We start from the raw sequence: 13,259 nt of genomic DNA on the forward strand, positions 1-13,259 counted from the left end.
ACTCTAAATAGCATGCTTGTATCAATACCATACCCATCTCGCAAGTTCTTCCACTATGAAGTCTTTCTTCGCTCTGGACTTCGTTTGCCAGCTATTTTACTGGCATAATATTTTGTAGCAGTCTATATTTGGACCTCTCATTTCATGACCAAAGTTTTGTTTACTTTAATCATCAACCAGTCTAATTAATAAAAGAAGCTGCTTTCATATTTATCGTTTATTTCCTACGATTATATTGGATTACTAAAAAAATACAAATTCATCTCTTAACATAAAATGTCTAACGTCTATCATCTATCAATTGTCAGTTCTATTCTTCTTATTAGAAAAAAGACAGGAAGGAGGTTTTTAACGATCTACAACACCCTCGCTCGTTAAAAACCTTTAAAAAAATAAGATACATTAAGCAACCTATTAATTGTCCCATAGTTTTATTTGAATTATTATTATCACTGCATGTCAAATTCAATTTTGGACCTATTGGTATAGAAGTAGGATTGCAAAAATCCATACTAAACTTTCTTAAGATCTGTTTAATATATCTTGTCTGACTAATATGTAAAATAGCTTTGTCTTTATCATAGTTTATTTCTAAACCAAGAAAATATTCAAGTTTACCCTTATCCTTCCATTCAAACTTTTTCATTTACTGCTTTACAATATAGTTTATAAAATCATCATCAGGACCACAAATTATTATATCATCTACATAAATTAAAAGATATGTTGCAAAATTATCATTACTTGTAATATATAAACAAAACATTTTCGGACCTTATAAATCCAATTTCAAGTAAATAAGAGTTAATTTCTATTTTCCAACATTTTGATGATTGCTTCAACCCATACAATGCTTTATTTAACCTATATACTTCACTTTTACATCCTACTCCCTCTGGCGAATGCATATAGACTTCTTCTTCCAAAGTTCCATTCAAGAATGCTGACTTAACATCTAGTGGTCTGAAATAAAATGAAAATTGGTTTCCAATAGCCAAGAATGCTCTAATGGTGGTCATTGTCGCTACTGGAGAATAAATTTCTTCATAATCTGTTCCATTTTCTTGTGCAAATCCTCGAACTACTAATGGAGCCTTATATTTATCACATTTACTCTCTTCAAAAAGTTTAAAAGTATATACCCATTTCGTATCCAAAATATTCTTTGCAACAAATTTTTTATCGACTATGTCCCAGGTACCATTTTTATTTATTGAATCAATCTCCCTTTCCATTGCCTTAACCCATCTTAACCCATCCTAACTCATCTTAATCTTTATTTTCCCTTTCTTTTACTTCTTCAAATGACTGCGGCACATGTTCAACCAAATTCATGGCACATAGAGCCATATAAGTCTCATAATCTTCTAACCATTTTGGTGGGTTTACATTTCTACTTGCTCTACCTTCTGCTCGACTTGTGCTCTGTTCTTCTTTTCTTATTTCTTCATTAATACTTACTTGGTATATTGCATTTCTGCGGTTCATTTCTTGTTTTGCAATGTTGTCTACGCTATCCATACCTTCATCACGTTTGCTCCTAACTTCTCTGTCTTCATCTAGTCTTGCCAATCCTTAAAAATAAAATTCATTTTCATTAAACCTTACATTCCTGGCAATAATTATTTTGTTTTTATTTGTATTCCACAACTTATAACCTGTAGGTCCATAGCCCAACATTACACATTTTGCTGCCTTCTCCCAAAAACTTTTAAATTTCTAACATCTGTTTTTTTTTCGTTCCATATTTCAGCTGGTGTAACGTCTCTATCCAGGCTTTACGAAGGTGACCTATTTATCACAAAACATGATGCCTTTATAGCTTCTCCCCAGAAAGACTTAGGAACCATTGAAGCATTCATAATGCATCTAGCTCTTTCCACCAAAGTATGGTTCATCCTCTCTGCCTTACCGTTTTGTTGAGGTGTGTACGGTACTGTATAATCTAATAAACTGCTATTTTCTTTACAAAACTCTCTATATTCATTTGAAACATATTCACCTCCATTATCACACCTTAATTTAGAAACCTTTGAATTAAATTTTGATTCTACAAACCTCAAATATTCCTTAAATTTACTGAAAACCTCACTTTTATTTTTAATTAAAAAAAAAGCATAGTAAAATTTGAAAAACTGTCTAATACAGTGACAAAATACTTACAACCATCAATTGTTTGTGGACTGATTGGCCCGCACACGTCAGACTGAATTATTTCCAAAATGCTATTACTTTTTGTCCTGATTGAAAAAGGTAACCTTGAAAACTTTCCCTGTACACATGGTTCACAAAAATTCACTTCGCCAATATTTATATCCTTGTTTATTCCAACAACACTAAATTCTTTTTAATTAATTTTTCTGATTTAAAATTTAAATGTGAAAACCTTTCATGCCATCTAATAAATTCTTTATTTTGGTCATTTTGGGCAGAGTAACATTTTTGTCGAACTACTTCAAAATTGATCTTGTATAAACCACCTCTTTTACCTAATCCTATTAAACAATCATTCTTAATTAATCTTACAACACCATTTTCAAAAATTACAGTAATCTGAGACATTTCTAATCGTTTTTCAGAAAGTAAATTTTTTCGTAACTGTGGTACATAAAAAGCATTTTCAATTTTATCTACTTGTCGACAACATACATTACTAAAAACATTAATACTTCCAATACCAACTGCAGGTAAATACGTATTTTTTATGGGAAATAAGCCACAATTTTACTAAAAAATGAATTTATTAACGTTTCGAAGCCTAAATCGGGTTTCGTTGTCAAAATACAAAATACTATTAAAATAAAACCAACATGTTGTTGCTAAGTAAAAAAATTCTTCTAATAATTTATTTAATCTGACTCATTTATATTGGCAATTCAGACGTATATTATACATTTTAAAGTAGAAGACTTTAAAATGATATCGCCAATATTTATGAGTTGCGTAAATAGTTACCATTTTTTGCTAATGCTATATCTATAGCTTTATCCAAAACTACCAAATCTGTAAATATACTTTTATCATTTAGTAAGTGATCAGTACATCCTGAATCAATCACAAATTCTAAGTTGTTCACTGTTTCACTATTAACTACATTTTTACCTATGTCAGTTATAAAACATACCTTAGACACTTCATCAGTTATATCATCAATCTCATGTGACCCGTCATGCTGTTTGGATGAAGTTGCTTCTATGCATTCCTCTGTTGTGACGTAAGTTTCTCGAACCTCTATAACTGTTACCTCTATTTGACCCATTTCCTCTAAAATCATTCTGAAAACCTCTTTGACTCTGAAAATTTGTAAATCTGCCAGACCCTCTTGGATAACTTGTGGATACTCTTGCTCGACATTCTCTTTATAATGGCCTCTCTTTCCACACCCATAACAAGATGTGTTAACATTGAAAGCAACTTGTTCAGCACCAACTACTCGACTTGCACTTGCACCCAGGCACCTCTTTTCTTCTTCACTCAATAACCTTTTCTTTACCTCTTCATATGACACTACACCAGGCGATACATTTTCAATAACTGTTACCACAGTTTCATAGGATTTTGGCAAAGTTACATATTATATCTTGATCTTCAATTTTTACCCCAGTGGCTTTTAACAGTCTCAGGACTTCCTCAAATTCACCAATAAATCGTTCTAATGACTCACCTTCTTTCAATTTCATGGACAGCAACTTTCTTTTTAGGAGCAGTTGTCCTGGTAGCCCTTTTTTCTCATATTTTCCTTCTAAACTTTTCCACATATGGTAGGCCTGTTGTTTGTCCCGCAATATCTCTAACTGTGCATCGGAAACACATTGAACAATTATTGATTTGGCTTTATTGTTGCATTTTTGGAATTTTTTCATCTCGTTCTCGCTTAGACCTGTTGTGATTGTTTCGCCTTTTACACACTCTAATACTTCATTTTCTGTCAATATTATTTCCATCCGAAACTTCCATGATAAGTAATTCATTTGCTTCAATGTTATACATTTTTCTTTGTTCCATTGTGTACATCTGTATACCTATATTCGCTTATTGATACCTTATTATTATTTTTCATCCGTGAACTGGACCATAACCTTTTGTTTACTTTAATCATCAACTGGTCTAATTAAAAAAAGAAGCTGCTTTCGTATTTATCCTTTATTTCCTACGATTATATTGGATTACAACAAAAATACAAATTCATCTCTTAACATAGAATGTCTAACGTCTATCATCTATCATCTGTCAGTTCTCTTCTTCTTATTAGAAAAAGGACAGGAATGAGGTTTTTAACGATCTACAAAACAAAGTACTTCAACTTTCAGTTCTGGATGCTATTTATAATCTCAGTTGTCTTGCTGACATATTTTAGTACTGTGGAGTTTCGAATTTTCTCCACCCAAGGAACTTTTAAAATTCTTCTATGACACTATATTTAGAAAGCTTCAAGGCGATGTAGATTTTTATTATTCACAGCCCAAGGCTCGACACCATAAAGTAAGACCGAGAAAACGTAGCAGCGTATCTCGATCATGTCTAATACCTTAGAAATACGTTTAAAAGTTACCATGGACTGCTCAACCCTTGATCTAATTTCACCGTGAGTGTCTACGCTACAATTTAGTTGATATTCAAGGTAAACAATTTGATCAAATTGATCAAGTTTGGGACTATTTACGTATAGACGATTTTATATTCTGTTTTTTAATTAATACGAGTACCTATTTTAGTTTTCTGTATGTTGAGATCCACACCTGCTTGCTTACAGCTCTCAACGACACTGTCAAGTGTCGTTGAGGATATTTTTGAGGATTAGCATGTCACGAGGATGGGTCAACCCCAAAATCCCGACAGCCAAACTCCCGACAGGCCAAAATCCCGACACGCCAGAATCCCGACAGGTTTGATAAGTTCCTTTTTAACATATAATTACATTTATTTCTGGTTTTTTGTTTATGGCCATCTGTTTTTTATTCTTTGTTACTAAACAAAAGTATTTACCATTTAATATGAACTAATTTTCTAAATAAAATTTATAACATGGGTATATGAATTAAATTATTTTTTTTGCCAATATATAGTCCAATAATATAATATACAGTGAGAACGTAAAGGTTGGAATAAATTCATTTTCTCGAGAACGGACGATTTTGGAAAAAAATCCCGAAAGAGGTCAATTTTTATTTTTAAATTACGACTCTTTGGCATATATATTATACTATTGACTTCACCCATCTGGGCGTGATGACGTCATCGATGATTTTTTTAAATGAGAATAGGGGTCGTGTGATAGCTCATTTGAAAGGTAATTCAATTCTCTATTCAGTAATATAAACATTAACATAATTATTTATACAGGGTCTCAAAAAAAAAATTGTTTGGATTCAATTTATTGGCATAAAAAGAAGAATGTATGTAATTTATTTAATTCAAAATACATTCTACTGCTCTCAGAAAACAAAAAAAATGTGTACTTGCAAAATAATCATTGCTTTTCGCTTAAATTAATTGTTCAAATTGTCACGAGGCTAGTGGGTGGCTGCTTTAATATTGAATTTAAGCAAAAAACAATATTTATTTGCCAAATAAACATTTTTTCCTGTTTTCTGATAGCAGTAAAATGTATTTTGAATTAAATAAATTACACACATTCTTCTTTTTGTTTCAATAAATTTAATTAAAAAAAAATTTTTTTGGGCACCCTGTATAAATAATTATGTTAATGTTTATATTACTGAATAAAGAATTGAATCACCTTTCAAATGAGCTATCAGACAACCCCTATTCTCATTTTAAAAAAATCATCGATTACGTCATCACGCCCAGATGGGTGACGTCACTAGTATGATATATATGCCAAAAAGTCGTAATTTAAAAATAAAAATTGACCTGTTTCGGGATTTTTTTCCAAAATCGTCCGTTCTTGAGAAAATGAATTTATTCCAACCTTTACGTGCTCACTGTATATGTATACATATTATGTATAATCAAATCCTGAATTCAAGTTTACTTTCATATAACAGATATTATCATGTCACTTACAACCTTCCATTTCAGTAATTATAGCTTTTATATTATAAAATGAAGTGTTTAATGATTTTTTCTTTTAAAATACATAATAATTAGTACCCGTACTTATTAGCAAGTAATTAATTTTTCTATTTCAATACTCTATAATATGATTTGGTGTTGCATTTGAAAAGGAAACAATAAATATTCAAAATGTAGTGGTCGGGATTTTTGCTTATGCGAGTATTGCTGCCTGCCGGGATTTTTGCCTGTCGGGATTCTGGCGTGTCGATGTTTTGGCCGTCGGGATTTTGGCCGTCGGAATTTTGGCTGTCGGGATTTTGGGCGCCACCGCATGAGGATAGCATTAGAAGGATCGGTAGGTGGAGTAACGGTGGTGGCTGGTAGAAAACTCTTCAACTCAAGATTTGCTGATGACACTAAACTTATACCACCAACGAACAAGAAATGCTAGATTTGCTGGAAAGAGTTGAGTTAGAAAGCATTAAAGTTGGTCTTTCAATTAATACAGACAAGACAAAAATAACGGTAATAAACAGATTCAACACTATCCAGCTGAGCAACCGCTTGCAGTAATACCAGATAGTAGACAGCTGCAACTATCGAGATCTAGTATAACCAATGATGGAAACTACGTAGCAGGATTCAGAGACGCGTTGGAATAATTAGACCATTCTTTAACGGTAAAATATTGCAAAACCTCTAAATTTTAAAGAACCGCTTGGATTGACATGAAATTTGGTATACACATAGCTAACAAGTCAAAGGGAAAAAGTGATATTGTGCCGATATGTGCTTTTGCCCTAAGGGTGGTTTTCACCCCCTCTTAGGGGTGAAAAAATATTCGTCCAAAGAAAGTCAGGAAATGGATAAACTGGCTAATTTTAAGTAACTTTTCTTCTATAGAGTTTTTTCACTAAGTCAATACTTTTCGAGTTATTTGACAGTGAATATGTTCATTTTTTCAACGAAATAACCACGCTTTTAGACGGTTTTTCGTAAATAACTCAAATATTAAGTATTTTGTCGAAAAAACACTCTTAGGGAAAATATAGCCTGTAAAAAATTTAAAAAAATGGTGTATATATCACGTCTCTACACCTAGTAGAAGCAGACTTATAGCTAATGAAAAAAGGTTCATATTCGTCAAATTCCAAATGGAATAGTTTAACGTGAAATGACCAAAAATTAAGCACATTTCGGGGAAGATTCATTACAACTTATTTAAAGTGTTTAAAAAAAAAGCTTCATTTTTGTTTTATAAACAAATTTCTAACATCAAAATTAAACAAGTTACGCTCAAAATAAAGTTAGTCCCTTTTGGTTTTGGTAGAAAAATCGAGAAAATCACCCCCTAATTAGTATCTCAAATGAACTTAATCGTTACGACTTCACAAGTTTCTTGACTCGTGTATATATTGTTTATACGATCTGTAAGTCTCATCGGCTCAAAGTCCTTATTATTGAAAGGGCTGTAGTTAAAAGGGGTTGAACAAGTCACTGATCACGAATGTATGCACATTTAGAAACACCAAATTTTAATCAATTTTTGTCTAACAGAAAAACAAAAAAATACATCTTTTTTTTGTTTTTCGAGATTTTTGATATCTCTAACAATTTTTAAGTTATTTTGAAAAAAATCATATTTTTCAAAATTTAAATTTTGAAAAATTTTACTTTGAAACCAAATTTTTTCAAAAATAAGCACTTTGAATCGATGAAACTTACAGATCATATAAACACAACATAAGTAAAATAATTTGTGGAGAAGTAACGATTAATTTCATTTAAGTTGCTAATTAGGGGGTGGTCTTCCCAATTTTTTTTTTTTGCAAAAACCAAAGGGACCAACTTTATTTTGAGCGTAACTTGCTTAAATTTAATGCTAGAAAGTTTTTGTAAAAACAGAAATAAAGCTTTTTTTAAACACTTTAAAAAAGTTATATTGGATTTTCCCCAAAAAGTGCTTAATTTTTTGGATATTTCACGTCGAACTATTCTATTTAAAATTTGGTGATTTATGAATCTATTTTTCATTGGCTATAACCTATAACTCTGGTTGTACGAGATCCAGAGACCTAACGCGTACACCATTTTTTTTACCTTTTATTATTCAATATTTTTGCTAAGGACGTTTTTTCGACAAAATATTTACTTCTTGAGTTATTTGCGAAAAATCGTCTAAAAATGTGGTTATTTTGTTGAAAAATGAACTTATTCACTCGCAAATAACTCGAAAAGTGTTGACTTGGCGAAAAAGCTCTATAGAACAAAAGTTACTTAAAATTAGTCAGTTTACCCATTTCCGGACTTATTTTGGACATATATTTTTTCACCACCAATAGGGGGTGAAAGTCACCCCCAGGGCAAAAGCACACATCAGCACAATGTCACTTTTTTCTTTGACGTGTAAGCTATACATATACCAAATTTCATGTCAATCCAAGCGGTTCTTTAAAATTTAGAGCAAAAACCGTGAAAGAATGGACTAAATAGAAAGTTGAATAAGTTGCATAACTGATCTATTTCTCAAAAAATTAAAATGAGGTTGGTGAATACACTTATATATCTTCAATATTTCTATACAGACCAAAAATCTTTGCTCAAAAGAACTACAAAAACATTGGACATTAGTGCCGCGCTTATCTTGGACAGCACATGGAACAAATGTTTCCAATCTTAACCAAGTTAACATCCAAAAAAACAAAATTGCCCACAGCATGTCTGCAGCGAATTCTACAGTTCTTTGGACAAGTGTTTTGCAGAAGTAACGATAATTTAGAGAGATTATTTGTTTTGTTTCTGGAAACGTTCCGAGGAGATCACCAAGAAGACAGTCACTAACTAGACGGTTTGACCATATTGGGAATTCAGCTTAGAAAACTCGCTGCAAAAAATAGTAACACGAGTAATGTAGAGGACAAATCGATGGAGATATAAAAGGTCCTTATGACAGCTGTTGACTGCTCCTTAGCTCCAAGCAAAATTAAGAGAAAGGAATGGATGAATGCTCCTTAGCTCCAAGCAAAATTAAAAAGGAATGGATGACAAAGGAAATTGTGTACCTCATGGAGGAAAGGCGAAGAAAAAGAACCATCAAGACAAAATACAAAGAAGTGAGCCGAGAGATTAAGAGAAAATTAGAGAAACCAAAGAGAAGTGGGTTTTTGAAAACTGCAAGGAAATAGAATAATATGAAACAAAGTATAATAGTTTTAACATGCATAAAAAGATCAAAGACATAGCAGGGAAAAGAGTGAAACAAGCATCCATCCTAAAAGACAAACATGGTAAAATAATTACAGATTTAAATGAAAAACTGAAAAGATGGACCAAATACACTGAATAATTGTTTGCAGAACCAAAAATTGAAGTTGCGGAACCGACACACTACAAAACAGGGCCTGAAATCCCAAAAAGCGAGATATAATATGCTATAAGGAACATTATAGGGGGTCAAGCCGCAGGACCAGATAAAATTCCTGTAGAATTGTTGAAACGATAGACCACGACACACTTGAAATAATGGTGAACCCCTTTAACACAATCTATAGAACATGTATCATACCAAAGAAATGGCTCTCCTCTATTTTTGTCACAATTCCGAAGACGAATAACGCCAGAGAGTGTTCATACCACATAACTATAGCATCGATAAGTATTGTTTAAATAATTCACAAAATAATATTTAATAAACTAGAAAAGGACATAAGTGCCACACAGTTTGGATTCAGAAGTGGACTGGGAACACGGGAAGCTTTGTTTGGTCTGAGTGTGTTAATGTAGAGATGTTTGGATGTAAACCAAGATCTTTATGTAGGTTTTATAGATTTTGAAAAAGTACAGATATATTTTTTACAGATAAAGTCAGACAACAAAAAAACAGTGTGAAATCCTAAATGCAAAAAAATCGACAGTCGCGACATTAACATCATGATATCCAGGTTGTACTGGGGGCAAACAGCAAAAATCAAGGTTGATAATGAGTTAACCGAATAAATTGAGATTCGTCGAGGTGTGCGTCATGGTTGTGTGCCAGTGGCGGCTCGTGACCTCAGTATGCGGGTAGGCTACACATATACTTCGGGTAGGCGACAAAAAATATCCTACAGTTTGTAATACATTTTGAGCCGTCTTGCAATACTAAATGTAATCTGTGAGCGCAACAATGTGTAAAAATTGCTTTTGGAGCATCTACTTTAATTTTTGATTGTAATCCGTTTAAAGAGCCAGCCATTACACTTGCACCATCGTAGAATTGAGCAATTATTTTATTTTTCTAATCATATGGCTCAAGCACGTTTGAAATTAAACTATACAGAGCGTCTGCAGATCTATTATCGCTAAAATCAAAAAACCCTAAAAATCTTTCTGTTACCTGACCAACTTTGTTAACAAAACGGATTGTTAAAGTACACTGTGATTTTTCGGTTATATCAATAGTATCGTCAGCTAATATAGAAAAAAATTGACTTTCATTAATTTCTGTTGAAATTTCATTTTTTACGTAATCGGCAAGACAATCTATTAAATAATTTTGTATTGTTTTTGAAAAACCCGTGAACACCCCTTCTATTTTTTAAGATGATCCTGGATTTCCTGATCGCGTTTAACTACTAAATTAAAAATTTCTTTAAAATTACCCATGTTTGAAGAATTATGGCTCTCATCACGACCGCGAAATGTAAGTTCTTGCTTTGCTAAAAGAATTGTAACATCAATTTCTTCAACTTCTTCAATCTTTTTCAACTTCTTCATTATATATCTTATTAGATAGAGAAATATGTCCAGCGAAAGTACTGTCAGTAGTTTGTTTATTTTTTTCTAACCGTTTTAAATCTAAGCAATTGTTTAAATGTTCTTTCGAAGATTCATGTTTTTTTACACTAGCTGATAAATTTTTCAAATCTGAATATCCCTGACTCACCCAAACATTTTGCTTCAAATTTTTGAGAGCAACAGACAAGGCCAACAGAAAAGTGAATTTTTAAAATAACTTCCGCTTAGCCATTTATGATTTTCATACCATATTGTTTTAAACGATCTCGAAAATGGTTGATTGTCTTTTGTCTTATCTGTGGATAAAATTGTTAAATTAGGTAAAGGCCGGCCCATTGAAATAATTACTATTCTTTCTTGATTTTGGCGCCTTGAAAAAGGCGTCTCGATCAAACTGCATATTACATCGTTTAAAATATTCATATTCGATGACTAAAGTTTTTCCACCAATAAAACTAACACACCTACGTTTCAACAACGTCACATATTACTTATTTTATTTATGTATCAAATAATAATTTACTATTCGAATAAATTGATAAGTTAACAATTAACCTCGCTTTAAATTTTTAATTATCTATATAATCTAATAACACATTATTCAGTTTTCATAAACAAATTTAAATTGTCCTACCTAGTTTTATTCAATACTTAACCTACTAATAACAGCCAAAATAAAAAACAATTATTTTAAAACAGTTTCACAAGACACAAGAGAAGCAACTGATAATTTGTAGGTCCGGCTATAAGACTCTGTGCCTATCCGCCCGTTCAAAATCGTAGAATATGGTCGCTACGAGCAGACCTGCAGCAGGCAGGCAAAATAATTTTTAAAAATATCCAAAAAATTTTCTCCGTAGTTATAATTATTGTACGCTCCTTGTGGTATCAGTAGTACTGTATAGATTCTATATTCTCCTTGGTCAGGCACTCGGGAACGTAGCCTGAAATAGAACGACGCCAACACCGAATTGACGTGCGATCTCTCTCTGTTTACGCGAGCAGGCCTGCTGCAGATATTGTGTCAAAATTTATAAATTACAATTTTGAAATAAGTAATTTATATTAATAATTTATACTATTGTACTACATTTGAAGAGGGTAGGCGGCGCCTACCTTGCCTACCCCGACGGGCCGCCCCTGTTGTGTGCTTTGTTCACTACTATTCAATATATAAGAACGAAACAATATGTCAAGAAGCGCGCATAGAGCAAAACATTGGTATGAACATTAACGGACAGTTAATTAACAATATACGATACGCTGATGACACGCTAATAATAACAGATAACGTAGCAAAACAGTATTTGCTGGAAAACATAAACACTCACACCAACAAGTATGGTCCAAAACTGAACATCAAAAAGACTAAATTTATGATTGTAAGAAGCTGTACACCAATGTGAATTTAACCATAAAAATAACAAGAAAAGTTAAAAGAGTTACTTCCTACAAATATTTAGGTGTTTGGTTCACTGACACTAATGACCAGACAAGAGAAATTAAGAGGCGAATAGAAATAGCGAGACAATCTTTTATCAAAATGAAAATATTCCTATGCAGCCGGGATATAAATTTAAACTTAAGAAACGAGAATGATAAGGTGCTACGTTTTCTCCATTTTGGTGTACGGCATGGAAAGTTTGGACACTGAAAAAGATAAACATCAAAAACATTGAGTAATTCGAGATATGGTGCTACAGGAGAATGTGGAAAATGCCATGGACATAGAGAGTAACAAATCAAGATGTTTTGCTGAAGATGGGGAAGGAATGCGAAGTCATAAAAACCATACAAACGAGAAAACTGGAATATTTAGGCCACATTATGAGAGGGAAAAGTACTCCCTACTAAGACTCATAATTCAAGGAACAATCTCAGGAAAGAGAAATGAGGGTCGTAGGAGGATTTTCTTGTTGCGAAAATTAATGGAGTGGTATGGGTGCAGTTCAATACAATTGTTCAGAGCTGCATCCAACAAAATTTAGCTTGTTGTGATGGTAGCCAACCGTCGATAGGAGAAGATACTGCAAATAGAAGAAGAACAATTCAGCGGGCCACTTATTCAGCGAAACCTTACAGCAGCTGAAAATAAAGTCTAATGGAGAAGATTGGATAGGAGGATTGGAGAACATGACGATGCTTAGTAGGGTAAACGACAAGAAAGAGAGAGAAAGAGAGAGAGAAAGAGAGATAGAGAGAGAGAGAGGTATTATCAGCATGTGTAGTCGTGTGAAGTGTCTGAAGAGCATTGGGACTGAAAAGATTGTCTTAGTTAGGTGCTGATCCTCCTACCCCAAGGATAGATGCCCGATTGCTACTTACGAGCATGACTGGCTCTTCACGCTAACAATACTGATCTTTGTGGGTGCATACAAGAGAAAACTTTAAAACGCAAGGATAGTGATCCTTGTATTATAAACATACATATCTCTACCTGTATCCTATAGAGAAACATGGTATCA

The sequence above is a fragment of the Diabrotica virgifera genome, chromosome 5 (genome assembly GCF_917563875.1).
Source record: "Diabrotica virgifera virgifera chromosome 5, PGI_DIABVI_V3a".
In the NCBI taxonomy this organism is placed as follows: Eukaryota; Metazoa; Arthropoda; class Insecta; order Coleoptera; family Chrysomelidae; genus Diabrotica; species Diabrotica virgifera.